General features: G+C 39.3%; 1 protein-coding gene and 1 long non-coding RNA gene across 10 annotated transcripts in view; one reads left to right on the top strand and one right to left on the bottom strand.

The window, feature by feature from the left end:
• The window catches only part of FGD4 (FYVE, RhoGEF and PH domain containing 4), a 260,303-nt gene that overhangs the window by 39,187 nt on the left and 194,814 nt on the right, over positions 1–26,302 (top strand). The window lies entirely within an intron of this gene.
• The window catches only part of LOC132694543 (uncharacterized), a 63,057-nt gene that overhangs the window by 15,974 nt on the left and 20,781 nt on the right, over positions 1–26,302 (bottom strand). The window contains exons 2-7 of one of the 4 annotated variants that reach the window (XR_013556793.2): positions 23,858–24,111; positions 21,119–21,398; positions 18,110–18,251; positions 16,232–16,362; positions 14,581–14,770; positions 13,445–13,893 (exon numbers count right to left, since the gene is read on the bottom strand). This is a non-coding gene — a long non-coding RNA (uncharacterized LOC132694543). Of the gene's footprint in view, positions 1–13,443; positions 13,894–14,580; positions 14,771–16,231; positions 16,363–18,109; positions 18,252–21,118; positions 21,399–23,857; positions 24,112–26,302 lie in introns of those variants that run through there. The other 3 variants (XR_009617354.3, XR_013556792.2, XR_013556794.2) reach the window with 3 other exon arrangements.

Genomic DNA, 26,302 nt, shown 5'->3' on the forward strand with positions numbered 1-26,302 from the left:
TGAATTTGGATTCTGCATTTGAATTCTGTGAGAAACCATTCTATCTTTAGAATAAATTTACCTCTTTTTAACATACTTGTCACCAAAATCCAAATTTTTTTTGTTTATTTTAGCATAAATACACTGGGGTTGTCACATCTAGACATAAGAACAGAAAGAGTAGTCACTTGTGAGGATTTAGCATTTTTAGGCCAGTCATCTTTAGGATACCATGGTCTTTTGAGCTTTAAGACCTTGGATTTCTGTTGAGTCATGGGAGAAAAAGATGCTACAGCTTTTAAAGTTTTCTTTTTCACTATATAGAATGCCCAGCCAGCCAGAAATTGTTGAAAAAATGAGGAAAACGGCAGCAAGTGCTTTGCAGTATTGGTGTAAGAGTCCAGGAGAAATTAGAGTTTTCTATATGTACTATTTGCTCTTCTAGCATCCTTCACAAGATGCCCCTAAGCCCTGGTTGTTACTAATAGAATCTTTGACTTTTGCTTTTTCATTAGTCCTTAGTCTTTTTTTTAAAAAAAGTTTTTATTTTAGGGGCACCTGGGTGGCTTGAGTCGGTTGAGCGTCTGACTTCAGTTCAGGTCATGATCTCACTGTCTGTGAGTTCAAGCGACAGCTCAGAGCCTGGAGCCTGTTTCCGATTCTGTGTCTCCCCCTCTCTCTCTGCCCCCCACCCCCACTCATGCTCTGTCTCTCTTCTCCTCTCTCTCAAAAATAAACAAACATTAAAAAAGAAAAAGTATCAATGTGGTATATGCCAGCCTCTGAGTCTATACCAAACGATTGTTTTAAACAAGTTTTGGTTTCCATGTGTCCGTATTTCTATTCTAGTCATTAGGTATTAGGTTTTATTTTCTTTTATTTAATTCAACAGGATAATAAGCATGCTTTTGACCACATGTTTTGCTGGTAAATTGACTAGACTTTAACTTAGAATCTTAGAAAATTTAAATCTTTAAACAGTCGCTCTTTTTATAATCTTTAATGTTCTTGTTTCTAACAGTGTATCCTGTGATTTTTTGTATTTTTCTTCCCTTTTGGATGATGCGACAGTGTTAAAGTCTTTTATGAAGGTTCTGGTGATTCTAAATATCGTTTGGGGGTGTTTTGACCTACTTAGAATGGCTCTTTGTGCTATAGAGTGTGTTTATCCCCAGGGTAACTCTGCTACAGAATTTCCTCGTGTGAATGCATTGAAACTTCCCACTTGCCAGATCTTTTATTACATGAACACAATGAAGCAGCATGTGGCCAAAAAGCAGTGAGGGAGATTGCATTGTTCTTGACTTCCTTGAATTAGACATTTTATTCATCTAGTGTTGTCTACAGATTGTTTAACAGTAACATCGTGAACCAAGGTTTTGCAGCAATAGTTGCTCCCACATGTGTTAATTCTCAATATGTTTGCTGTGCATTTTGTTTAACAGCACATACTTTCAGATAAAATTTTACTTTATACTGCAGTTTTTTCAGGTCTATGGCTCTATTAAATATAACAATGTAATCCTTTTAGATATTTAAAGATGAGCTGTCAGGTCGTTGTATTTAAACTTACAGGATACATTTTCAGTGTTTGCATTTATTAATACTCCATATTTGTGGATTTGTGTGAATCCGCATGTCATTTGCTTGATCATTTCAGGGTTGGGTCATTTGCAGTAGACATTTTTACCTAACCATTTCCACTTTTAAAAAATGCAAGTAAATATTTACACAGAAATGAGAAATAATCACTTGAAATAAAAATAAGCAGGTCAGGTTCTGTTTGGTTGCTGTCAACACATGAACTTGAGGCCATGTGATGTTTGTTGAAAGTGGACAGTTGTGATGAATGTAGTATTTTTATGTACTTTGGCCTCTAGGAGGCAGCATGATCTAGTAAAATTTCTGCATCCGAATAAGAAAACAAGTTTCCTTTGTCATTTTCCTTTGTCATTTTAAGAACTTTTCAGTATTAGGGGCGCCTGGGTGGCTCAGTCCGTTAAGCGGCCGACTTCACCTCAGGTCATGATCTCACGGTCCGTGAGTTCGAGCCCCGCATCGGGCTCTGTGCTGACAGCTCAGAGCCTGGAGCCTGTTTCAGATTCTGTGTCTCCCTCTCTCTGACCCTCCCCTGTTCATGCTCTGTCTCTCTCTGTCTCAAAAATAAATAAATGTTAAAAAAATTTTTTTTTTAAAGAACTTTTCAGTATGAAAACATTTGCCCTCTGATTCATAAAGTTATATTGGGAACAAATAACAGCTGATAGTCACAGACTCCTAGAGAAGGAGATTTTGTGATTGTGTTGTTCTCTTTGTGAGTACTTAAAAAGGAAAAGGAATTATTGTGATTGCTAAAGTAGTCACCCAACGATTGAGAAAGCAAAGAAATTGATAATTTTAATGGATGGGTACTTTTCCATTTACAGATCATAGTTTTCTCATGTAAATGCTCTGTGAGCATTACTGTTATTAATAGTTTGGGACTCATTTCTAGCTGGTATTTTTGCTAGAATACTATGTTAAGTGTTTAAATATAATTTGAATTAAATCATTGGCAAATGTTATAGCTCTCTTATAGCTATTATTAAAAGCTGTCTAAAATTGGGTGAAATTGAAGAGATGCATTATGTCAATATTTTCATTGTAACTTTTGAGTGTGATCAAAATATACTCATGACCTACAACTATTGCTGGCTTCAGGAGAACAGGAATTGTGAATGTCTTGTTGGGGGACAGTTGGAGAGCGGCCATCATTTATGTATTTTTCTTTTCCTGTTTTCATGGCACCTGAATAAATGCTATTTAGTGACTTGGATGAGAATAATATAGTAAAAGAATAATGCCCCTCCCCCTTCCTGGTTTCCTGGAATTGCTACTTTTAGGAGAATTTATTCTGCTAAACCTCAAAAGGTGGTTCAGAAGTCAAAGGAACTGGTGGGAAGATTTATTTATAACCTTATTTATGAGATTGGTATTATTTCCATTCATTGAATTTTGTGTCGGTTTCAACCCGAACCTCATAAAGTTTGGGTCCTACTCTTTTGACCTTGAATGTACTTAATCCAGAAGGAATTAACCAAATATTGAAAGAATTGATAAATGTGAAGGAAAATTAGAGTGCCATATATTCTAAAGAGGTCCAGTACTTTTTCCATAAAAGGATGCGGTCCTTTAAAATGGGTGTCTGGAAATATAATCTGGCATTTTCTCATTTGGATGGTCTGAGATTTCCGCCTCTCTTTTTGGATTTGACACACAAAGGTTTGCAGTCAGCTAATGAGCTGGGTTTCTTTTGGGTTAAATGTTGAATGTTTCTGCATTCAAAGGGTGATATTTGAGACAAAATGGAAATGGGGGAACACAAAGTGGTATAACCTGTTCTGATTTCTGTAATGATTAGGCATTTGCTTGAAGGGATTAAAGCATCTCAAAATCTTCAGATTTTAGAAAGCAAAATTGGGCTTCAATTCTCAACTTTTCATATATTCTACATTATGTCACTAAAAAGTTACTTACAGGAAAACGTAATTTCTACCAAGAAAAACAGTGTCTCAAAGTATTCTATTTCAACATTGTCTAGTTTCTTGTTGTTCTTTTAACTAGAAATCAGAGTTATATGAAGGAGAAGCATTGTGAAGCATGTTGTATTTTAGCCTAAGTGTACCTAGGATTTTTTTTGTCCATTAATGTAGTTTATGACCGTTAGACCTAAAATAATCATGCCTAAAAGTTGTGTCCTGGTCTTCGTAAGAGGAGGAATTGTAGTAGTGAGATTATTTTTCGTACCATTTACAACTGTCCTCATTTTGAAGCAAGTCTATCCAATGCATGCTATAAGTATACATCGTAAATATACTGTAGTGTTTGTAGAGTATGGGAGGAAATTTCTAATATCTAATTGCAAGAGTCTTCTGTAAGAAAACATGGCCTGTGCTTGGTTTGTCAAATATGGAATAAAATGTAGTGTTAGAGCATTCACTGTGCTTCAAGGATGTCTACAGTGGACTGAGCCCTCCAGGGTTGTGTTTTGTGGGGATGTGTTTATGTGTGAGTACATGTGCATGTATGTAGGCTGGGCTGTTTCATTAAAAACAGCTTATTAGGTACTATTAAAAATACTACATTGGGCACTTGGGTGGCTTAGTCAGTTAAGCGTCCAACTTCGGCTCAGGTCATGATCTCACAGTTTGTTAGTTCGAGCCTTGTGTCGGGCTCTGTGCTGACAGCTCGGAGCCTGGAGCCTGTTTCAGATTCTGTGTCTCCCTCTCTCTCTGCCCCTCCCCTGCTTGTGCTCTCTGTCTCTCACTCAAAAATAAATAAGCATTAAAAAAATAATAAAAATATTGCTACATTTGTGCCCAGAACGGTATGTAGCATATATAGACAGAATGAACATTTCAGTGGAAACAGAGTCCTAGGGCTTAAAGGGACCCTGGAGAGTGGCAGTGCTTCGATCCTCCAGCTCTGCTCTCAGGAGCCGGGGTGAAGAGTTCTGTGTTAAAATTGAATAATTAAGTGATTAATAATTAAATTGAATAAGGACAGGGTTGCTTTCCTTTTTGTTAATTAGATGTAATGAGTAGAATTTCTTCATTAAAAAAATTTTAGCGCAATGTTTCTTTTAACCTTTGTCACTTCTTGCCATTTGTCTGCCTGAGAGTGCTAACTGAATTCACGGCGAAATCTGTGTAGATACATATGAATGCAAATTAATGGGAAAAATGCAAATAGCTCACTTTTTTGTGGCCTTGTTTGCTTGTGGCTATTATTTTCTTTCTTCTAATAGGTATAACATGGTTGAATTTTCTGGGGGTAAGAGTCCCCTGTGTGTGTGTGTTAAAACTGAACTTAGCCGGTAAATCAATATTCTATCCACAGGAACATGTTCTGCAAAAAGCGTTGTGAATTTCAAGTGTTCCATAACCCAGACAATGATCATAGCCAGTGATTTGGTCTGCTGTTTGTTCTTACCAGTGAAGCCCAGAGAGATTTAACGACTCCATTAAGGTCAATGAACAAAGATTGGTAGGGTTAGGGCTCTAAAATGTGGCTCTGACTTTATGTTCATTATTCTAGATTTAACAGCAATACTTCACAAATATAACTGAATTTGGAAGGAGCTTTTTTGTTTTGGAAATATTCATCTATTCGATAACGTAATCTCTATTTTTACAGATAAGGAAACAGGTTTATAGAGTTTGAGGGATTTGCAAAGTTTTCTAAATGACTCATTAGAGGAGAAGCCAGGTCTTGTTCTGGAATTGCTGGTCCTTTCTTTATATAATTGGCTATTAGTAGGGGGGAAATTGTCAACAGGAATGATGACACCTTCAAAAATCTCTCCAGTCACCATTTCATTAAAATCACATTTTCAAGGATTTAAATGCAGGAAGAGCTGGGCCAGCTGATAGCCTTTTGAAAGAGATTTCGTTTGTAAATTGTGGTTTTGGGAGGATGTTTGACTCTTGCTATTATAAGGATCACAAACAAAATTCAAAAGTTTTTTTTAAGCCTTTGTCTTAATTTAAAAATTTTATGTCCTTCAACAAAAATAAAGCTTGGAAGAAGCAAGCATGCATTTAAAAATCTAAAAGTCTTTTCAAGGAAAATAGATAGTTTTGAAATAGAGTGTCTCAGATTAGATTGTACAGCTGATTGAATTTAGTGTCTTATTTATTCCTAAAATATTTTCCTGCTGTAATTTTTCTGTTCTTTGAAATTCTCAATTTGATATTTAAAAAAGTTCTTATTTTTGAAAAAAGGTCCAGTTAAAAACTAGATTATTGCTCCTATAGTGTCGGACTATAGATGTTCAGGTTGTTACTGGGACTCAGAAAGACCTAAGTTTGGGTGCGGGTTACTGGACTGTGTCCATCGTATGAAAATTCATTCAGCGTGGTGGGTGCACTGTCCTCTGTGAATATTGTGTTTCCATTAAAAATGGGGATAAATAAAACCCCTGTGGAGCAAATACATTTCTTGAATGGCTAATCTTAACTTTAAAAGTTTGCTAGTTGTCATTAGATGGAATTATTATTTTGCAGCTTTGCCAGCTATTTTTTTAACATTTGAAGATTTACATTTACATAAAAGTTGCATTGAAAATGTCATAATAATACAGCAGTAAGTGTTGTTTATAACAATTTGACTCAGTGATATAGCAGCTACTGGGAAGAAGTCACAAAATCTTTCCAGGCCAGTTTATTAAGTAAAAATGGACATTGGAATTTGATTTTGAAGGATTAGTAAGAGGTTATTGAACAAGGAATAAGGGAGGTTAGTATACTCTGGGTGAAGGAGATAACACCTACCTGACAAAAGGAGCTAAGAAGCATCCCAACCCCAGGCTTTCATAATACTTTGCATAAATCTCCATTAGAGTACTTTTCACATTATGCTGGAATCTTATTTATTTGATTATTGTGCTGGAAATCTGGGCAATGACTGGGTCTTTATCTTCCCCAATGCCTGGCATATAATAGATAGCCAATAAATTCTTGCTGAATGGGTGAAACTATGCAAGACCACGTGTTAGAAACATCTAACAATTTGGTGGGGCTCTAGGATAAGCCTTAGTGTGGGCATTGGTAAGAGGAAAAGCTGTGTATAGATGATATGAAGTTTTGGGGTGATGGGGGAGTTCAGAGCTGATGGCCAAGAAAGAATTCTTGGAAGTGGGCAGAAAGAGCTGCACTGGGGTTGTGAAGAATGACTGGTTATATACCATGGAGTTGGGGGAGATAAAGTAAAAAAGGAAGTTTTCAAAGAGATTTTCATAGGCTAAAGACTCACAGATTACTAGAGGCCTAGCTATTGTCAAGCTAAGGTTGTTTTTCCCTCTAGCAAAGCATCAACATTAAGACAGTAAGGAGTTCCTGGACTTTAGGCTATTGATGGGATTGCCTTTTTCTTTTAAACTGGTGAAGACTCTTATCAGTTTAACTATTTGTTTTCTTTGTCCTTTCCTGTTCTTGGGCGGCTGGAAGTGTCCAAGGAATATCACACATAGCACACTCCTGGGAGGGGGGTGCTAACTTGAACTTTGTCCTCAGTGTGCCTTATGCTCCCTCATCAATATCCTTCTCCATATCATAGACTTTGTATGCAAGGCTAAAGGGTTTGGATTTACCCTGTAAGGAGTTGTTGTTCCATGGAGGATATCTGAGAAGGGAGTGGGTAACATGATCAGACTTATAATTTAGAAAGGTAACAGTTTGAGGCCATGCAGAACATAGACTGGAGGAGGCTGTATTAAAAGTTTAAGGCCAATTGGGGTGTAAAGTGTGTGTATACTTGGGGATATGTAAGACAATCCAGGTGTTAGGAGAAAATATTCAAACTTCAATTTCTTTTTAAAAAATCTTTACCACATTTATAATGTATGCTGAAATATCATCTTAGTTATTGTGTATGTTGATAGTGGCTTCCTAGTCTGAATGTCCCATATTCACATCCATGTGGTAGGTAAGGCTTCCTGAAAAGAGAAAGGCAATTCTATGACTCAAAAGGCATGGCAGGGATTTTTTCTTTGTTTGTTTTTTGCTTTTAGTATTTTGCTGAACTTTTTTTTTTTTTTTTTTTTTTTTGAGAGAGGCTGGGGTGGTTGGGGGTGGGGGGAGGGCTTACATGAGAGAGGGGCAGAGAGAAAGAAAGAATCCCAAGATGGGCAGAGAGAGGGGCTGGAGTTCACCCCAAGCAGGGCTTGTACTCATGGGATGTGGGACTCAAACTCACGAACTGTGAGATCATGACCTGAGCTGAAGTCAGATGCTTAACGACTGAGCCACCCAGGCATCCTGAACTTTGTAGTTTGCGTGTGGTTGGTTCAGTGGATTTACAGAATATATTGTCTAGCTTTAAACTCTCACAAAATGGTGCATGAATGTAAAAATACTCTTAAGGAAACCACAGTTTGAAGATAAGCCTAAAAATAAAACCCAAATAAACAAGTAAATAGTAGAGTTTACATTTCTAGTAGTTCTGAGTCACATGATGAGGCAAAAACAGTGACTGTTTAACCCGACAGGACAAGCAGGTGACCAAAAAGATAAAATCAGAATTATCACAAAGATTCTCTGAAGTCTGGATGTACATCCAGTGTGAAGTATGAATTTTGACTTAAGCTTTACCATGCTTTGAGATATTAAGTAATATGAAGCCAAGACTGCTTTTCAGGGCTCCTGGGTGGCTCAGTTGGTTAAACATCCGACTTTGGCTTAGGTCACAACCTCACCAGTTGGGAGTTCTGTGCTGATGATGCAGAGCCTCTCCCTCTCTCCCTCTCTGTCTGCTCCTCCCCCACTTGTACACACACACACACACACACACACACACACACACACATTGTCTCTCTCTCTCTCTCTCTCTCTCTCTCAAAGTGAATAAATAAACTTTAAAAAATTAAAGAAAAATAAACAGCTTTTCATTTTATCTTTAGAGCCTCTTATTAAAAGTTCTACTTTTGTGTATTTTTTAATACATTAGTACAGTAGTACATGTGTAATTTATAAATGGTCATGTCCTGGGGTGCAGAGTCAGAAGTTTTAATGGGTTGTATGAAAAAAAAAAATTGGGAGGATTGGTTTCGAGAAAGATGCTGAAAAACTAAGGCAAAGAAAGGTTGGTTATTTGAGGATCTATTTAGATTCTACGAGGTACTGTAGACCTTATGGTTTCCTCTGTATATATTTCATGATATTAATGATAATCCTGTGAAATAGATATTATCATTTTATAGACAGTGAAACTGACTTAGAGAAATGAAATAGCACGTCCAAGATCACAATTACTGTATTGCAGATTGACTATTTCAGCCTAGGTCTCTTAAAAATTCATGGGCTTTCTATATATTGTTTATATTGAATGGCTGGGCATTTTAAAATGCTTTTAACTGAGATAAAGAATACAAGTAACTCATTTTCTCCAGTAGATTACTAGTGAATTTGTTATGAAGTTGTATTTATAGTAATTATGTATGATGTGTGTTACTTGTTCCTGTGTCTGAGGGTCCAAAAATTATTCATCGTGTTCAAAGTTAATACTGATTTTTCTAAGCTTTTGTATGATAATAGAATATTCCAGTTAGGGAAAATATTTTTCCTTTGGAAAGTCAGTCCTGTTTTGAATCAGGAACATATGGGGGGGCGGGGGGGAGGAACATAAGCACTATTCAAGCAACTAAAATTGATGTAAATACAAAATTTACTGATGCATTTAATTAAGCCCTTGTCAGATGAAGGTTTTCATGTCTCCTTCTGTATCTCCAGGCTTGTAATAAAAGTTTTCAAATGATTTCTTCAGTCTTAGAAGCTAACAAGATAATGAAAACTGCCTCAGAGCTTAAGAGGCTTTTACTTGAGTTTAGTAGTAATATTTCCCTTGATTCATTTGTTTATTTCTTTTGATGTCTTTTTGCCAGGTACATTATTTATTTGCTGTGAATTTAGACAACTAGCAGAAGTGGAATTTACATATTTGCACAGAGTACTGAGAGATGCTGTAAAGCAAACAAAAACCTTCCTGGGGGAATTTTAAGAATGCTGTATATTTTTTAAATGCAAGTATCTGCTTGTTCCCAGTTGATGCCCTCTGCCCTGTGACTATTATTTTCTGTCTTTTTAAAGGTTTTAACTATGACCTTTTTCTTATAAATTTGGTTTGGTTTCTGCATAATGTCAGGTGGTTATTAACAAGTAAACACTGCATATCTGTCATAGGAAAGTTGCTAGAAAATTCACTTTTCCATTCTCCGTGTGGCAGCCTTAAATGCCGTTACAGCTTACTCCATGGTTTGCCTTTTTCTGGTAATTGTCAGATTCAATGATGCATTATTTCTTTTTCTGCTTATTTATTTTTCATCTGTGAGGAAGCTACCTTATACTTACATTCAAAATGAAACTTAATTTTCAAAATAATAAGTTTCCAACTATTTAAAACAAATTTTTTAAACATTTATTTGTATTTTGAGAGAGAGCATGAGTCGGGGCAGGGGGCAGAGACAGAGGGAGATACACAATCTGAAGCAGGCTCCAGGCTCTGAGCTGTCAGCACAGAGCCTGACATGGGGCTTGAACCCACAAACTGTGAGATTGACCCGAGCCGAAGTTGAACGCTTAACCGACTGAGCCACCCAGACGCCTCAGCAAATATTTTTTAAAATAGACAAAAGTCTGGAGACAGTTTGTAAGTGCAGAAATACTTGGGACTCTAGTTCTCTGAAGCTGCCCACCCTTCCCCCTCCCCCCCCCCCCCCCCCCGCCCCCCATGACTTCAGTAGTTTCAAGAAAATATAGCCAGTGTGATAAGGGAGAGAATGCAATCAACACACGCCAGGCACGGTGCATAGCTGTTAGTGCACATTATAGAACGTATCGTTCCCATATGATATTGGAGGAAACTAGGCTTCAGAGAATTTATATATGTTTTCAAGGTTGTACCTCCAGTAACTGACAAAGTGGGGATTGACTTCTGAGTGTGCTACCATTGCTCTAGTTTTTCTTGGGAAAGATAACCTGTATATGTGTGTGTGTGTGTGTGTGTGTGTGTATAAGGCTTTATATATAAAGCCTTAGCTTGGTGTCTGTCACATGGTAGCTTCTTTTTAAAAAAATTTTTTTTAATGCTTATTTATTTTTGAGAAAGAGAGAGAAAGAGAGCACGAGTGGGGGAGGAGCAGAGAGCCAGGGAGACCCAGAAACTGAAGCAGGCTCCACTCTCGGAGCTGTCAGCACGGAGCACAACTGGGGCTCGAACTCACAAGCTGTGAGATCATGACCTGAACCGAAGTGGGAGGCTTGACCGAATGAGCCACCCAGGTGCTCCACATGGTACATTCTTAATACAGATTCTCCTCTTTTTTCTGAACTTCTCTGCCTGTCACTGAAACAATTAAAAAAAAAAAATCATACACACACAAAGGGGACTAACTGCTATTTCCTCCCTTCTGGGAAGGGGCAACTTGATTAAAAGAAAGGAAATGTGTTAAATACCCCTATGCTGCTTTATCCCTTTTTGGCTAAGCGTCAGGAAACCATTCACAGAGAGCTTTTCTTATTGTTTTAACTCTTGTTATTGATGTTACAGTTGAGACACAATGTTACTGTAGTTTCAGGTATACAACATAGTGATTCAGCAACTCTGTACACTAGGCTGTGCTCATCGTAAGTGCAGCTACCATCTGTCACCATATAAAATTGTTACAATATTATTGACTATATTCCCTATGCTGTACTTTTCATCCCCACGACTTTGTTTATAACTGGAAGTTGGTACCTCTTAATCCCTTTCACCTACTTGCCCATTCCCCACAGAGAGTTTTTCTATTTTGAATGTAAAGTGGGAACCAACAGAGAGCTGTAGAAGCTACCGGCCATTTGACCCCTTACTAATAAGGATTGTTAAAGGTTTGTTTGAAGATTTTTTTTAAATAAGTAAGCATTTCTGGGGCTTAGTTTTGCATATAAGGCCAGGAGTCTCCTGATGCAAAGAAAGAAGTAAGGGGGAATTCTGACAAGTTTTGTATAGCAAGTTTTGGATAGTAACGAGTCTTATCAGGGCCCTTGGGCATATGCGAATAGTCCATGGCGTGCCCTTCATATATGCTAGGTTGTGTAGCATATATGCTCCTTCAGACCCCCAGAGTTGTGTAGCACAGTGCCCGTGAATCCAGTAGATGGATAATTTCTTTTATTTTTAATTTATTTTTTATTTTTGTAATGTTTACTTATTTTTGAGAGAGACAGAGAGTGTGGGGGTGGGGAGGGATGGAGTGGGGGCAGGCAGAGGATCCTATGTGGGCTCTGCACTGACAGCAGAAAGCCTAATGTGGGGCTCAAACTCACGAACCATGAGATCATGAGATCATGACTTAAGCTGAAGTTGGACGCTTAACCAACTGAGCCACCCAGGTGCCCCCAAGAGATGGATGATATCTTTGAAGAGATCATTTTCTACTTGTATGAGTCTTTGAGTCCCCTTAAAATCCCATCTGTATGTTTTACCATTTAAACAAATATTAGCAAATATAGTGGCTTCTCAATTGATGGCTCCTCTGGAAATTAAGGTTGTCCTAATGAAGACCAGTTTTTTTGTGAGATAGGAGGCATCTGAAGGCCAGAGTCCCAAGGGGACAGTCATTCTCAGCAGGTGGCTGAGGGAACAGCCTTTGAACACAAGAGTCATCATTTGCTCTGGTCATGTGAATCCTTGCTGCCACTAGGTGGCAGGACAAGCAAGAATTCTAGGCAGACCTATAAGGTTAGGAGGCCAGGTCAGCCATTCTTGTGGAGGTGGGAGAGGGTATAGGCAGTCAGGGTGCTACAGGAAAAGAATTTGCGCCATAGAGTTTGTTTTTCTGCTACTTATTTAAATTATGTCCTTATTTTAATTCTGATAAAGTTTCTGGGGATAGAATTTGTTCCATAGAATGTGTCCTCTTAAAGGCATGAATCATTAAAATCTTAGCTATCAGAAACTGCAAAGTTCTGCCGTACAAATAGAGGTCCATAGAAATTGGCTTTCCCAACATCTTAGAGCAAGTCACTGGCTGTTCTTGCTCTTTGAGTTCCAGTTCTGTGCCAATTAAGCTATTGTTTTGAGCGCAGTCTATTTAAGGAGAAAACTAAGAGACTGAAGGATGTTCTAAATTGTACCTTTATCCATAATCCTGAATGTGGACCCTATTCTGCCTAAATCAGGCACTGCTGGTCAAGAGGTGTAATGACCAACCTTGTCAGTCCTGTGACTGAAAGAAAATGACCTTCATTAGGTTATGAATTAAAATGAAGAACTATGAAATCTAGCTACCACATTGTGATACTTACAGGGTTAGGTGGATTAAAGGGGGAATTCTACAGGTGTGCCTGGCATATAATCTAGCACCATGACTGGAATTAATAAAATATATTTTCCTTTGTACCTGTTCTCTCCCTACTGATTCTTTCATATATGTGTCTTGACTTGGAGATATATCAGTTATTTGGGCATTTTAATGATCATTTGGACTGAAGTGTTCAGTAGGAGGAAGAACTTTCTTTTTAATAGTCCAGGCTTTTATTTTTAAATTTCTTTTTAAGTTTATTTATTTTGAGACAGAGAGAGAGAAAGGGAGGCAGGGGGAGGGGCAGAGAGAGGGAGAAAGAGAATCCTTAGCAGGCACTGCAGTCCAACACAGGGCTCAGTCTCACAAATTGTGAAATCATGACCTGAGTTGAGATCAAGAGTCGGACGCTTAACCGACTGAGCCACCCAGGTGCCCCAACAGTCCAGCCTTTTAAACTGTCTTTTATAATAGCAATGACCTTTTAAAAAGCAGTGTTATTGTCAGTTACCTGTTTTCAAAAGGAAAGCAGTTAGTAACTGTGCTTTTGAATAGTGATTTTCAAACTTTTTAACCACAACCCAGTACAACACTATCTGTGCATGTGTGAGCATGTGTGTATCTGGGATAAAACTTAGCCTTTCTGTGTGCTTACATACTCTATTTTCTGCTGGACTTGCTAATGGGATGAAACCACATTTTGAAAAATCTTATGCCTTAGAGAAAAAGATGATAAGAAAACATTCTTTTTTGGCAGATTGCAAACATCCAGGGCCAAATTTAAAATGAGAAGGTGTTAGAAGGTGGAGGAGAGATAGTGAAGTATCTCTCAAACGGAGCGGGCACTTGGAGACCAGGAAACAAAGAAGGACACTGCGTATCTTTTACAGAGTTGTATTCAGGGTACCTTACTGACACGGGGGGAGATAGGGCAAGGACAATCCACAGCAGCTTCAGAGTTATTCTCAGCAAAATCCAGACCTTCGTCCACAGACTTTATGAAGCGAGGGGACATGCAGAAGCGCACTGTAGTGAGACCAACAGTTGACACGCACCTCAAAGGGCTTGCACATACCCTTTAAATCTTGTGGCACCTCCTGTGCGTCAGGAAAGAAGGAAGTCTATGTTGTCTTTAACAGATTCCTGGGAAGCCAAAAGAAGCCTAAACCCATTCTGGCCTTGGCAGGTATCCCTAAGGTATGTATGTCAATGTCCAAGGGACCTGGGACACGTAGCCCGAAGAGAGCAAACATGAACAAGATGGAGGGCCAAAGATGGAGTCAGTATTGTTAGCACTCCTACAGATTGTGCCTCTTGAAATATGTGAGTTTGGGTCCTAGATCTTGGTGAGGCAGATGGGGCATTGACATTTCCTTTTTCTTTTTCTGTTTTTTGTTTGTTTGTTTGTTTTGTTTTGTTTTGTTTTGTTTTGTTTTTAGAGGGAGAGAGCATTAGTTGGGGAGAGAGGCAGAGGGAAAGAGAGAGAGGATCTTAAGCAGGTTTCACACTCAGCATGGAGCCTGATACAGGGCTCGATCCCATGACCCTGGTATCATGACCTGACCCAAAATCAAGAGTCAGGTGCTCAACCAACTGAACCACTTAGGTGCCCCAGGCATTGTCATTTTTATCAGCTCTCCCTACGCTTACTTGTGCCAGGGATATGATTTAAGGCTGTGAGAGCTAAAAGAAAATGCAACATAGGTACTGTGAATCCCAACTAACAGTGTTGCTAAAACTTTTACTCACCCTGTATTTTTTCTGTGGGTGGGTTTTAAACTTACTTCTTGTAGTTCTTGAATCAGTTCTTGTGTTAAGTCCCATCACTTAGCAAATCCACTTAGACAGCTTTGGAAATCGAGGCGCGAATGAAACCGACTGCCTCCTCACTGCTGGAGGAGTAGGGCAGCAGTGTTGACTGCTGCTGCCTTGCTCATAACTTGGTGTGTGTGACCTCACTTGCTCCTCATAACCCTGTGAGAGAAAAGGTAAAATTGTCTTCTTCGTTCAATAAGACCACCAGTACCAAAAAGCAAACAAGCAAACAAGACCCAGGAATCTAAAATGTTAGTTAGCTTGCTCAAAGTCACAGAGCTAGCAGAGGAGGGTAAAAACGTCAATTCGGGTCTGCCTTACTGCGAGAAATCTTCATAACAAAGCCTTTTACAATATGAAATAAAAAGCATCAGTGTCAGAAGTATTCTTATTGTGGATTAAATATTAATAAAATGGTAAGATGCCTTCATTTGGAGAAACATTGATGCCGTCCCCACACATGATTTTTCCCCCTCTGTGCAGCAGACTTGGAAGCCTGAGTTAAATGCCTGTTTTTTATGGTTTGTCTTGACTGTTTTTTTGTTTTGCTTTGTTTTTTGTTTTTCTGAAAAACCTGTGAAGTAGTGGGGGTGGGGGTGGTGGTGGTATCATTATTGTCAATACTGAGGTCTGAAAAGGTTGTGTGAGAATTTAAATGAAAGCTTAGATATTCTGACCACCTGCCCACGTCTTCACAGCAGCATTAATCCACGTGGGCAGAGTAATTGAATGTGTTGGGTAGAGGCCCAAGGTCAAATGGCAGACGAATAGGATCACGCAGTGTATTTTCCGTTTGAGTTGAGAATGTAGCCATATCAATACTGTGTTTGGTCCGGGAACCCTCTTGCACTGTTGGTGGGAATGCAAATTGGTGCAGCCACTCTGGAAAACAGTGTGGAGGTTCCTCATAAAATTAAAAATAGACCTACCCTATGACCCAGCAGTAGCACTGCTAGGAATTTACCCAAGGGATACAGGAGTACTGATGCATAGGGGCACTTGTACCCCAGTGTTTATAGCAGCACTCTCAACAATAGCCAAATTATGGAAAGAGCCTAAATGTCCATCAAGTGATGAGTGGATAAAGAAATTGTGGTTTATATACACAATGGAGTACTACGTGGCAATGAGAAAGAATGAAATATGGCCCTTTGTAGCAACGTGGATGGAACTGGAGAGTGTGAAGCTAAGTGAAATAAGCCATACAGAGAAAGACAGATACCATATGTTTTCACTCTTATGGGGATCCTGAGAAACTTAACAGAAACCCATGGGGGAGGGGAAGGAAACAAAAAGAGGTTAGAGTAGGAGAGAGCCAAAGCATAAGAGACTCTTAAAAACTGAGAACAAACTGAGGGTTGATGGGGGGTGGGAGGGCGGGGAGGGTAGGTGATGGGTATTGAAGAAGGCATCTTTTGGGATGAGCACTGGGTGTTGTATGGAAACCAATTTGACAATAAACTTCATAAATTGAAAAAAAATAAAAAATAAAAATAAAAAAAATACTGTGTTTGGCCAGCATTCTATAAAGTGACCTCATAAGGGACAAAATTAAGTGCTGTACTGACTGGCTATTTCACATAGCCAATAACTAGCCAGATCAACAGGTAGAAATGTTACCTGAGTTGTGATTTTTCCTTTCTGTGTCCAGTTTCTTTGAAGTACTTATTGACATGCAGTGCAGTAAACCATTCTAGGTGAATAAACACTGGATTCATCAATGGCTTTTAAGTGTATTTGGCCTCATCCAGCTGAAATTTAAGATTTTACGAATGATTAAAGAAAAAGGATAAGTGTAAGTAGGTCATTTGTACCATAACTGTAGAAAGGCTGATTAAATTATAAACAATAAGGAGAGTGGATAAAGTTTACTAAGAGTTTCTTATGTGTCAGACAGTGTTCAAAGTGTTTTACCCATTTTAGCTTAGGAAATCCTCCTTAAAATCCCCTTGAAAGTCAATACTACTGTAGTTTTTACAGATGAGGAAATCAAGCCACTAATAGTTTAGATTAATAAACTAATAGCTTCATAGACCTGAGGGTCATAGTTTGATAAGTAGTAGAGCAAGCATAACCTGACTCCAGATCTTATGCTTATGATACTGTTATATAGCCTCCGTGTATAACAGAAATTAAACTAAGTTAATAGAAAATGGGTCCTAATTGTAATTTTGTTGTTCACTTATAATCTGAACTTACACAAGTCACTTCATCTCTTTCTACCTCTGTGTCATCATCTGTGAAGTGTGTATAATACCTATTCTGTCAACAAGTTCAATTTGTGATAGGGATCAAAAGCTGGAGTGCTAAAGTGACCCTAGGACAGGATATGTTGTGGAAATGAGAGATGATGAGGAAGAGGTAAAGACGATAGAAAGTGCTAGAAAGTATATGTTTTAAAAGCTTATATGCAAGAAATATTTCACAATGTTGGTTTGGTGGCAGAAAAGTAAGTGCCAACATGGCAATTGTCAGGGTAGGCTGTGGGTACCATCTTCATGGGAAGATGGGTGGGAGGGGCCAGAAGTAGAGCCTGGAGAAGTAGCTCTGTGAGTGGATGTACAGCGATGCCCTGTGGGTGGCGCTGCTCAGTGATGGCAGGCCACATTGGACGGCTGCAGGATGAGAGAAGGCTGATGTGGTGGGGGAAGTTAGGATGAAGCATAACCACACGTGGTATGTATGTATGTATATATGTGCCCCTTCAGCATTTTTGTATCCTTCGGATACAACATCCCTAGTAGTGCAATTGCTGGGTCTTAGGGTAGCTCTAGTTTTAATTTTTTGAGGAACCTCTGTATACTGTTTTTCAGAGTGGCTGCACCAGTTTGCATTCCCACCAACAGTGTAAAAGGGTTCCCCTTTCTCCACATCTTCACCAACATCTGTTCTTTCCTGAGTTGTTAATTCTAACCATTCTGAGAGATGTGAGGTGGTATCTCATTGTGGTGTTGATTGGCAGTATTCACTGATTTAAATGTTAATCTTATCCAAAAACACCCTCCAAGTGGACACATAAAATTAACCATCACAACTCTCTGCACCATGTGCTATAAGCAAAGCCTTCTTAGGACATTAGAGCCTTTACCATCCCATCCTCAGAATGTGTTTTAAATGCCAGCATTTTTTTGTTCCATGTATTAGGTAGAAATCCTATAACCTGCTTGAGTTAAATTAATGGATAAGAAGGTACTTTTAAAATTGTGTAACAGTCTACAAATGCAAGGAATTTAGGGAAGTGGTGAGTGGAAAGGGTATGGGTAGAGTTTAGTATAAATGGGTGGATTGCCACCTGTCAGGAGGAGTACAGTTTGGCAAGAGAACAATCAACCCTTGTTTTTGTGACCAGACACTTTACTACACACAGTGCAGGGAGGAGGGGACTTCTTAGAACCTTCTCTTAGATCTGCAGGAAAATCCTATTTTTGTTCTGGCGGGGAGTGGCTTGGGTGGGGCCTTTCGAACTCTGGTGCTGCTCCCTAACCATTGAGTTCTTACCTACTGTTCCTGCTGTTGGCTCTCCGAGAGATCTCCTTGTAGTGCTGTGAACCCGTGGGTTGAGGAACTGGGTAGATAAATATAACTTGTTTCTATAGTAGCTGTCTCTTGAGCCATATTGTCTCATAAACTTGGGGGGAATCTAATTAATTGGAAGGGATGATTATGTTACTAATATACTTACAGATAGAGTAACCCCAATTTTAATTCTGCGAGTCAGAATAGAACAGCATTTTCACATTTTTGCTCAATAAATGTTTGGAAACCATTATTCTATTTTTGTAATTCATCTCTTTTCTGTCTCACCTCTAATGTTCCCCACAACTCACATTTGAGTGCCTATGATAGGAAGGATGCTGTATTTTTTTTTTTTTTTTAGGAGTAATGAAATGGAATGTAGATTTCTTTGAGGAATTTTTAAATGAGATGGATCTTAGTATCACTATGGAAATAAAGTTTTTATTAATAAAGTAAATATTACATACTGTCAAATACCTTTTAGAGTATGTTTTTATAACTGAAATCTTTCTACAGAGTAAGCTTTTCTTTAGTCTGACTTACAGACTGGTGGTTTTATTTCCAGTGAACTCTTACAACAAAATGTTCATTAATTAAAAATAGCTGCCCCATACAGGAAACAGCTCATATAGCAGCTTCTGACACTGTTCTAAAAACAGACTTGAGCTGCTCTGAGTGCTAAAGAAGAATGAACGCTGAAAACCTTGTGAACGAATTCGGGTAAAAGCATGATATTTTTAAAGAAGGATCTGTGGTCTTTACATTTATGTTTTTCTGTTTATAAGACTCATGTGCTTATTATTAAAAAACCAAGCATTATAGCAATATATTCTGTAGAAACTGAAATTCCCACCCAAATTGTGGTGTCCATGAAGTCTGGTGGTTTTTACCAGATTTTTTTTCTATGCATGTACAGAGTGTATGCTTTTTTTTTTTTTTTTAATGTTTGTTTATTTTTGACAGAGAGCGCATGTGTGAGCACGGGAGAAGCAGAGAGAGGAAGACACAGAATCCAAAGCAGGCTCCAGGCTCTGAGCTGTCAGCACAGAGCCCGATCCAAGGTTCGAACTCATGAGCTATCAGATCATGACCTGAGCCAAAGTCAGACACTTAACCAACTGAGCCACCCAGGCACCCCAAGTATATACTTATTTTTAAAACGGACTTATATGGGGATGCCTTGGTGGCTCAGTCAGTTGAGTGTCCAGCTTCAGCTCTGGTCATGATCTTGCTGTTTCCAAGTTGAAGCCCCGTGTTGGTCTCTGTGTTGACAGCTCAGAGCCTGGAGCCTGTTTCAGATTCTGTGTCTACTTCTCTCTCTGCCGCTCCCCGACTTGCACGCTGTCTGTCTGTCTGTCTCTCTCTCTCTCAAAAATAAATAAACATTTTTTAAAAATGGGATTGTATGTTCTTTAAACTTGTTTTTTTCATTTGTATGTATTAGAAATTTTCCACATCAAATTTTCAAAGTCCTCTTCCTTTATTATTTCTTTAAAAATTTTTTTTTTAACTTTTATTTATTTTTGAGAGAGACAGAGCACAAGGGGAGAGGGGCAGAGAGAGAGGGAGACACAGAATCCAAAGTAGACTCCAGGCTCTGAGCTGTCAGCGCAGAGCCTGATGTGGAGCTCGAACTCTCGGACTGGGAGATCATGATCTGAGCCAAAATCTGATGCTTAATCAACTGAGCCACCCAGGCACCCCTATTATTTCTTCTACGTTAGCATCTCACTGTATAGCTGTACTACAGTTTGTTTAAACGAGTTGTCTATTAATAGGTTAATGAGTTGATACTCTATTTACATTTTTTTCCTTGAAAGTCATTGTTTTTAGGGCAGATGTAATTGAACAAAGTTAGCACATATAGTATATTGATAGTGTAATATATTGGGAGTTTATTATATGTCTGGAACTTTTTAATGCATTATTCTGTGAAAATTAGAATAATTCTATGCTATAAGGAATTTATTATTGTCCGTATTCTCGAGATGCAGAAAGCCTCCAGCATCCTTGCATGAACTGAAAGTCAAGGGTGACTGGAGCAGACATGTGAGAGCCCGTTAAATCCAGAGGAGCAGGGGTGCCTGGGTAGCTCAGTTGTGTCAGACTCTTCATTTTGGTTCAGGTCATGATCTCATGGCCATGAGATGGAGCCTCGCATTGGGCTCTGTGCTGACAGTGCAAGGCCTGCTTGGGATTCTGTCTCCCTCTCTCTCTGCCCTTCCCCCAGTCACGCACACACTTTCTGTTTCTCTCTCAAACATTAAAAATAAGAATAAAGAAAGAGGAGCTAAGCAAAAGGACAGCAGCCGTGTCAGCATAAGAGAAAACATAGCATAAGAGTTTAGAAATTCTTACTGGTGTCACTGATGTTAAAAATCCTTTCTGGTTGCCATAACAACTGGCTTCAAAAGACCTGCCATCTTCACCCCGTGACTGTGCCTTGAGGAATTCTGGCCATTACCACAGACTGCTTGGCATTTGTCTATCCCTCGCCTGTCTTCCGAATGCCTGTTGTGAATTTATCTGATACTCAGGGACTTTCCTCACATTTGTCTGTGCTCCTCATGTGCCTTGCTGAGCACCAGGAGATGTCAGCTGATGCTGAGATTCCCATCCGTGGCCAGTCCTCTTTGATGGCTTGTGCAGCTGCTTATTGTTTTTTACTGAAAATGGAAACTTTTAAGTTTTTGTCACTATTAGTCACTTACACTCTAAGATAGACTCTAAGGAAATTCTCCTGAGACTTATAAGGTGTATTTCATATGCTTCAATGATTGCTGAATTGATCCTAAGTACAATAGATTAAGCTTTTAGAGGGGAAAAAAAGTTTACTGCACAGTATATTTCTTTATAATTTAGTCTGTCATGCCCAGAGAGAAGTGAAGCTTAAAATGCCACTAAAAGGGACTTGTTGGGGTTATTTATGGCAGTGCAACAAACCACTCCAAAACCAGATAGTCTAAAACAGCAATTTATCTCGTGACTCACGGAGTTGTCCAGGAGGTTCTGTTTTTTTGTGGTATCATCTGGATGCTGGGATGGCTGTCGTCCTCTGAGGCTTGGTTGGGGAGATCAGCTGGGACCCAGTGGCGGCTTAGGTTGCCTTGTGGTATCTGGGTTCCAAATGGAAGAAGAGGATGCTGCCCAAGCAGTTAAGGGCTAGGCCTACAACTGGCACTGCATCATTTTTGTCATTGTCTGATGGTTCAAGCAGTAATCGGCCCAGCCCAGAGTCCATGTGGGAAAGAACTCCACAAGGAGTGGATACCTACAAGGGTGGTTCATTGGAGGTGATCACCAGAACAGCAATTTACCACAGGGCACACTCTGGCCACTCGCACACTTGCACGCTGCACTCGCCCACACCCAAGACTCCCACAAGTCTTGCTCTATTGCTATGTTAGCTTGAGTCCAGGAGCTCATTCATGTCAGATCCAGGTACAGATGAGGCTCTTTTGGTGCAGCTGTTCTCAACCAAATACCTGTGAACTAAAGGCACAAATTATTTGCTCTCCTCCCCTGACCCAACATGCAATGGCAAGGCAGGGACAGGAAAATTGCCACAGACGCTCCCCTTCAAAAAGGCATCAGAGGCTGTGGAGAAGTCACAAGGATACACTGTTGGTGGAGATGTAAAATGATGCCATTGCTTTGGAAACAGTCTGGCAGTTCCACAAAAGGTTAAACGTAGTTAACATTTGACCTTTCCTAAGTGTATATCCAAGAGAAAACATATGCCCACCCAAAACTTGTACAGGAATATAACATAACGTTATAATAGCCAAAAGGTGGAAACAACTCAAATATCTATCAACTGATGAACAGATACATGAAATGTAGTGTATCCATACAACGGAATGAAGTACTGATACATATTGCAACGTGGATGAACCTTGAAAATGTGCTAGGTGCAAGAAGTGGGTCATGGAGACCACATAGTGTATGATTCCATCAATATGAAATGTCCAGAATGGGCAAATCTATAAAGACAAAGTAGATTAGCAGCTTCTTAGAGCTGAGTATATGGGTGGGATGGATATATGGGGGTGATAACTAAAGAGTACAGGTTTCTTTTGAGGTAATGGAATTTTTTTTTAATTTTTTTTTTTAACGTTTATTTTTGAGACAGAGACAGAGCATGAACGGGGGAGGGGCAGAGAGAGGGAGACACAGAATCTGAAACAGGCTTCAGACCCTGAGCTGTCAGCACAGAGCCCGACGCGGGGCTCGAACTCACGGACCGCGAGATCATGACCTGAGCCAAAGCCGGATGCTTAACCGACTGAGCCACCCAGGTGCCCCGGTAATGGAATTTTTTAAAAGTAACTTGCTTGTATCTGTGAATATCCTAAAAACCTGAGTTGCAAACTTTGGGTAAATCATATGGTAGGTGAATTATATCTCAGTAATGCTGTTATTTTTTTTTGAAAATACAGAGCAGGGAAATGGGAGACACCTAGCCCTCCCTGGTCCACAGCGGTTCTAAAATCCAGCTAGGTAAATGTCAATGGTTTCATGACAAGTTTCTAACCGGGGTGGTTCTTCGTGGCTCTGGTCTCCGCCCTCTAGGCTCTTGGTTATGTCCTCTGAATCTTACTTTTCCATAAGAAATGACTTACGTTTGTAGCCCCTTCCTGTCTGAATAAGGGCCCTAGTATTTTTCATTTTGAAATGTCTCTTTAGTCCACACCAATGCTCTTTCCGTTGATATGTTTTTCAGAGTTTTTATGTGTATTCTCACAGATCTCTTTGGGTTCACAACATTACAAACCATTCCCACAAATCTCTTTGAGACAGGGGTCTACCTTGAACTGCCTTTAAGTCAGGGGTTATATGAGAATATCTTTAAGAGTCTTACGAGCTCTACTGTCTAGGAGAGATGGTTCTTAGAATCACACTGAAAATTCTTCAAAGCCTTTTGGTCTAGCTCTGTGATTTGCAAAGTGTGGTCTCTGTAGCAGCAGCATTAATATCACCTGGAGACTACAGAGGTCAGACCCCATTCCAGACCTGAAAATTGGGTGCAGCAGTCTGGGTTTTAACACCCATGCCTCAACCCCAGCTGAGTCTGGTGCACACAGAGTTTTAGAACCACTGGTCTAACATAGTCTATGAGGAACCAAGCACCTAACATCTTTGATAGCTCAAAAAAGGTTGAGGCCACATCTTACTGGCAGCACAGGATTTGATCTTGGCCTTGAGCCATGTCTCACTTTGAGCTTACTTTGTGCTAAGATGCTGAAATGAGGAATGGTTTTATTTTGAACCCATCAAGTTTGGCTCCTCTATATTTCCTCTAAATTCTTCTTGAAAAGGAACCAAACGGTTCCTTTTTAGTTCATCTCACTACTCCTGTATTTTATCATAGGCAGCTAACATGAACCACTTAGTACTTTCAGCATTCTTGCTGAAATTCTCCTTAGTCTGATGCATGAGTCCGTTAGGTGCCCTTTCTATTTCCGTGCTATTGCATGCTTTGGGTTTGCTAGTTATTCTGTCAGTGCAGGATGTAGGCTCCCTTTCTTTAGCCACCAGCGGCATTTCTTCATGTTTTTCAGATCTTTATTAACTGTCTCCTAGAGACCCTTCTTGATTCTGCCCATCACTGAGACTCAAGCTGGTATAGATTTTAGGTTTTTGTTACAGTCCCACTTCTGGTACCAAATTTTGCCTAACAAATCACCGTCAAATTTCATGGCTTAAGGCAACAACTATTTTCTTGCTCACAGCTTTGGGATCTGGCTGGGGTTTGGTAAGGATGGCTCCTTTCTGGTCCGTGTGCTGTTTGCTGGGACAGCGTGATTAGAGCTGGAAGATTTATTTCCAAGGTCGCTCGCTTACAGGGCTGGCAACTTGGTGTTGACTGTTGACTGTCAGCTGTGATCTTAGCTGGAGTTGTCAGCTGGACCTTCATTCTCTCCATGGAGGCCTTTCTCATGCATGTGGCTCTTTGGACTTTCTCATAATGTGGCAGCTGGACTCTAAAAAGAAGGAAGCAGAAGTTGCCAGACCTCTTAAAGATTTAGCTCAGAGCTGGTGCAATGTCATTTCTGTTCTTTTCTGTTGGATGGAGTCATTCAAAGAGGTGATAAATGACCCTGCCTCTTGGTATGAAAATAGTGGCAAAGAATTTGAGGCTGTCATCAACCTGCTCCAGTCTGTTAGGGATATATTTTATTTGTTTGTTTGTTTGTTTGTAGTATTGAAAAGGCACTCTTGGCTTAAGTTATAAGTTGGTGAAAAGTAATTGTTAGTTGGAGAAAGTTTCAAGCTTTGGAAGGAGGCTAAGAGAAACATTTACATATAACTAGCCTCTCAATATTTGTGGAAATTTTATTTTTTTATTATTATTTAAAAACTTTACCTGTGTATGTGTGTTTTAATCAAAGCAGTGGGAAAACCTCATCAGTTTTTTCTTTTTTTTTTTTTTTTAAATTTAAGTTTTAGTTAACAGGAGTAGAATTCAATGTGTTTGTGGAAATTATATTTTTTTAAATGTTTATTTTGAGATAGAGTGCAAGTCAGGAAGGGGCATAGAGAGAGGGAGAGAGAAAATCCCAAGCAGGCTCTGCTTCTGTCAGCGTAGAGCCTGATGCAGGGCCTGAACCCACAAACTGAGATCACAACCTGAGCCGAAATCAAGAGTCGGACGTTCAACTGACTAAACCACCCAGGCACCCCTGTGGAGATTTTAAATGTTGTATTTCACTGGTTGACAAAAGTCATTTTTTTTTTCCATGGAATTAAACTCATTAACAGAATATAGTCTTTAGCACTTGGGTTATGCCAAGATTTGTATGAGACAGGGATGTCTGAATGCATTTATATATTTTAATTGGTCTGAAAATTGAGCTAGTTATTTTTGGTAAAGGTTGTCTTATATATTACCAAAGGTAGAGAAATAACCCCTTTCTATAGACTTTCCTCCCTAGAGTCAGGACTAAATACTTTTCAGGAGTTGTGAACAATGACAGGCAAACTCACTGCATTGTAGAAATGATTGTGGTAAAGGCAGAAGTGAATAGTGGGAGGAAAGAATTCCCAAGATTTTCTACCATTTGGAGCTTTTGCAGCTGTTTCCAGATTGGTAAGAGAGGACAAGACTGATGGCAGAAACTCCCTCTGGTTCTGCTTATTCACCCAAATTATGTATGAAGTTTGCTCATACAGGCTCATAAGTGGCTTCCTGAATGTGTAAAGCACTTATGTTAGTAAATTTTTCTCTATCCACATTGGAACTCCATCCAAAAAAAAAAAAATCAGACTTAGTGCTTTATTACAATAGTGATTCAACAGAGTTTAAATACACCTTACAGGCGTATTTTAAAATTAATAGAATCTGACTGGTATTAAATCTTTGACCATTAGTTCCTATTTTTACTTAGAATTGAACATTTGATTGAATGCTTTTGGTCTGGGTTATAATCTTTTTTTTTTTTTAATGTTTATTTATTTTGAAAGAGAGATTGAGTGAGAGAGTGGAGAGGGGCAGAGAGAGAGGGTGAGAGGGAATCCCAAGCAGGCTCCATGCTCAGCACAGAACCCGACACCAGACTCCATCTCACAACCGTGAGATCATGACCTGAGCCGAAATCGAGAGTTGGATCCGCTTAACCCACTAAGCCACCCACACACCTCTGGTTTGGGTTGTACATTATCTTAATAATACTGATAAGATATTGTTAAACTTAAGTTGAATATTTTTTCTCTAATTTGATCATTTGTAAAAATGGGGCAGCAGTACTTTCCCTTACTTTTAGTTTTTCACTCTCCTACATGTAAGTAGTTGTCAAGTTGACTAGTAATGTACTTCCTCCTTTTTTGTTCTTTCCTTGATTCTTCTCTTTATGTTTGTCTTCCTTACTCTCCTTATACCCTACCAAGTCTGGTGGAGTGACCTATTCAGGAGGGAAATTATGGATAGTATGGATAAGATGACATGATACATGTGTTTAGAAGAATCCTTCTAGATGCCATTGTCAAACTTCCCTGGCATGATACTCATGACCAACAGTTTAGAAGACGATAACGTGCACATGTAATGCACAGGTTTGATACATAGAAGAAATATAATCAAAAAAGGGAAGAAGTGCTGCATATAACTAGAGGGTATGTACTCTATCCTTGAAGCTTCCAATCTGTCCTTTTTACAGTTTTACTTGCAAAATTCCC

Source organism: Panthera onca, chromosome B4, assembly GCF_046562875.1.
Source record: "Panthera onca isolate mPanOnc1 chromosome B4, mPanOnc1 haplotype 2, whole genome shotgun sequence".
In the NCBI taxonomy this organism is placed as follows: domain Eukaryota; kingdom Metazoa; phylum Chordata; class Mammalia; order Carnivora; family Felidae; genus Panthera; species Panthera onca.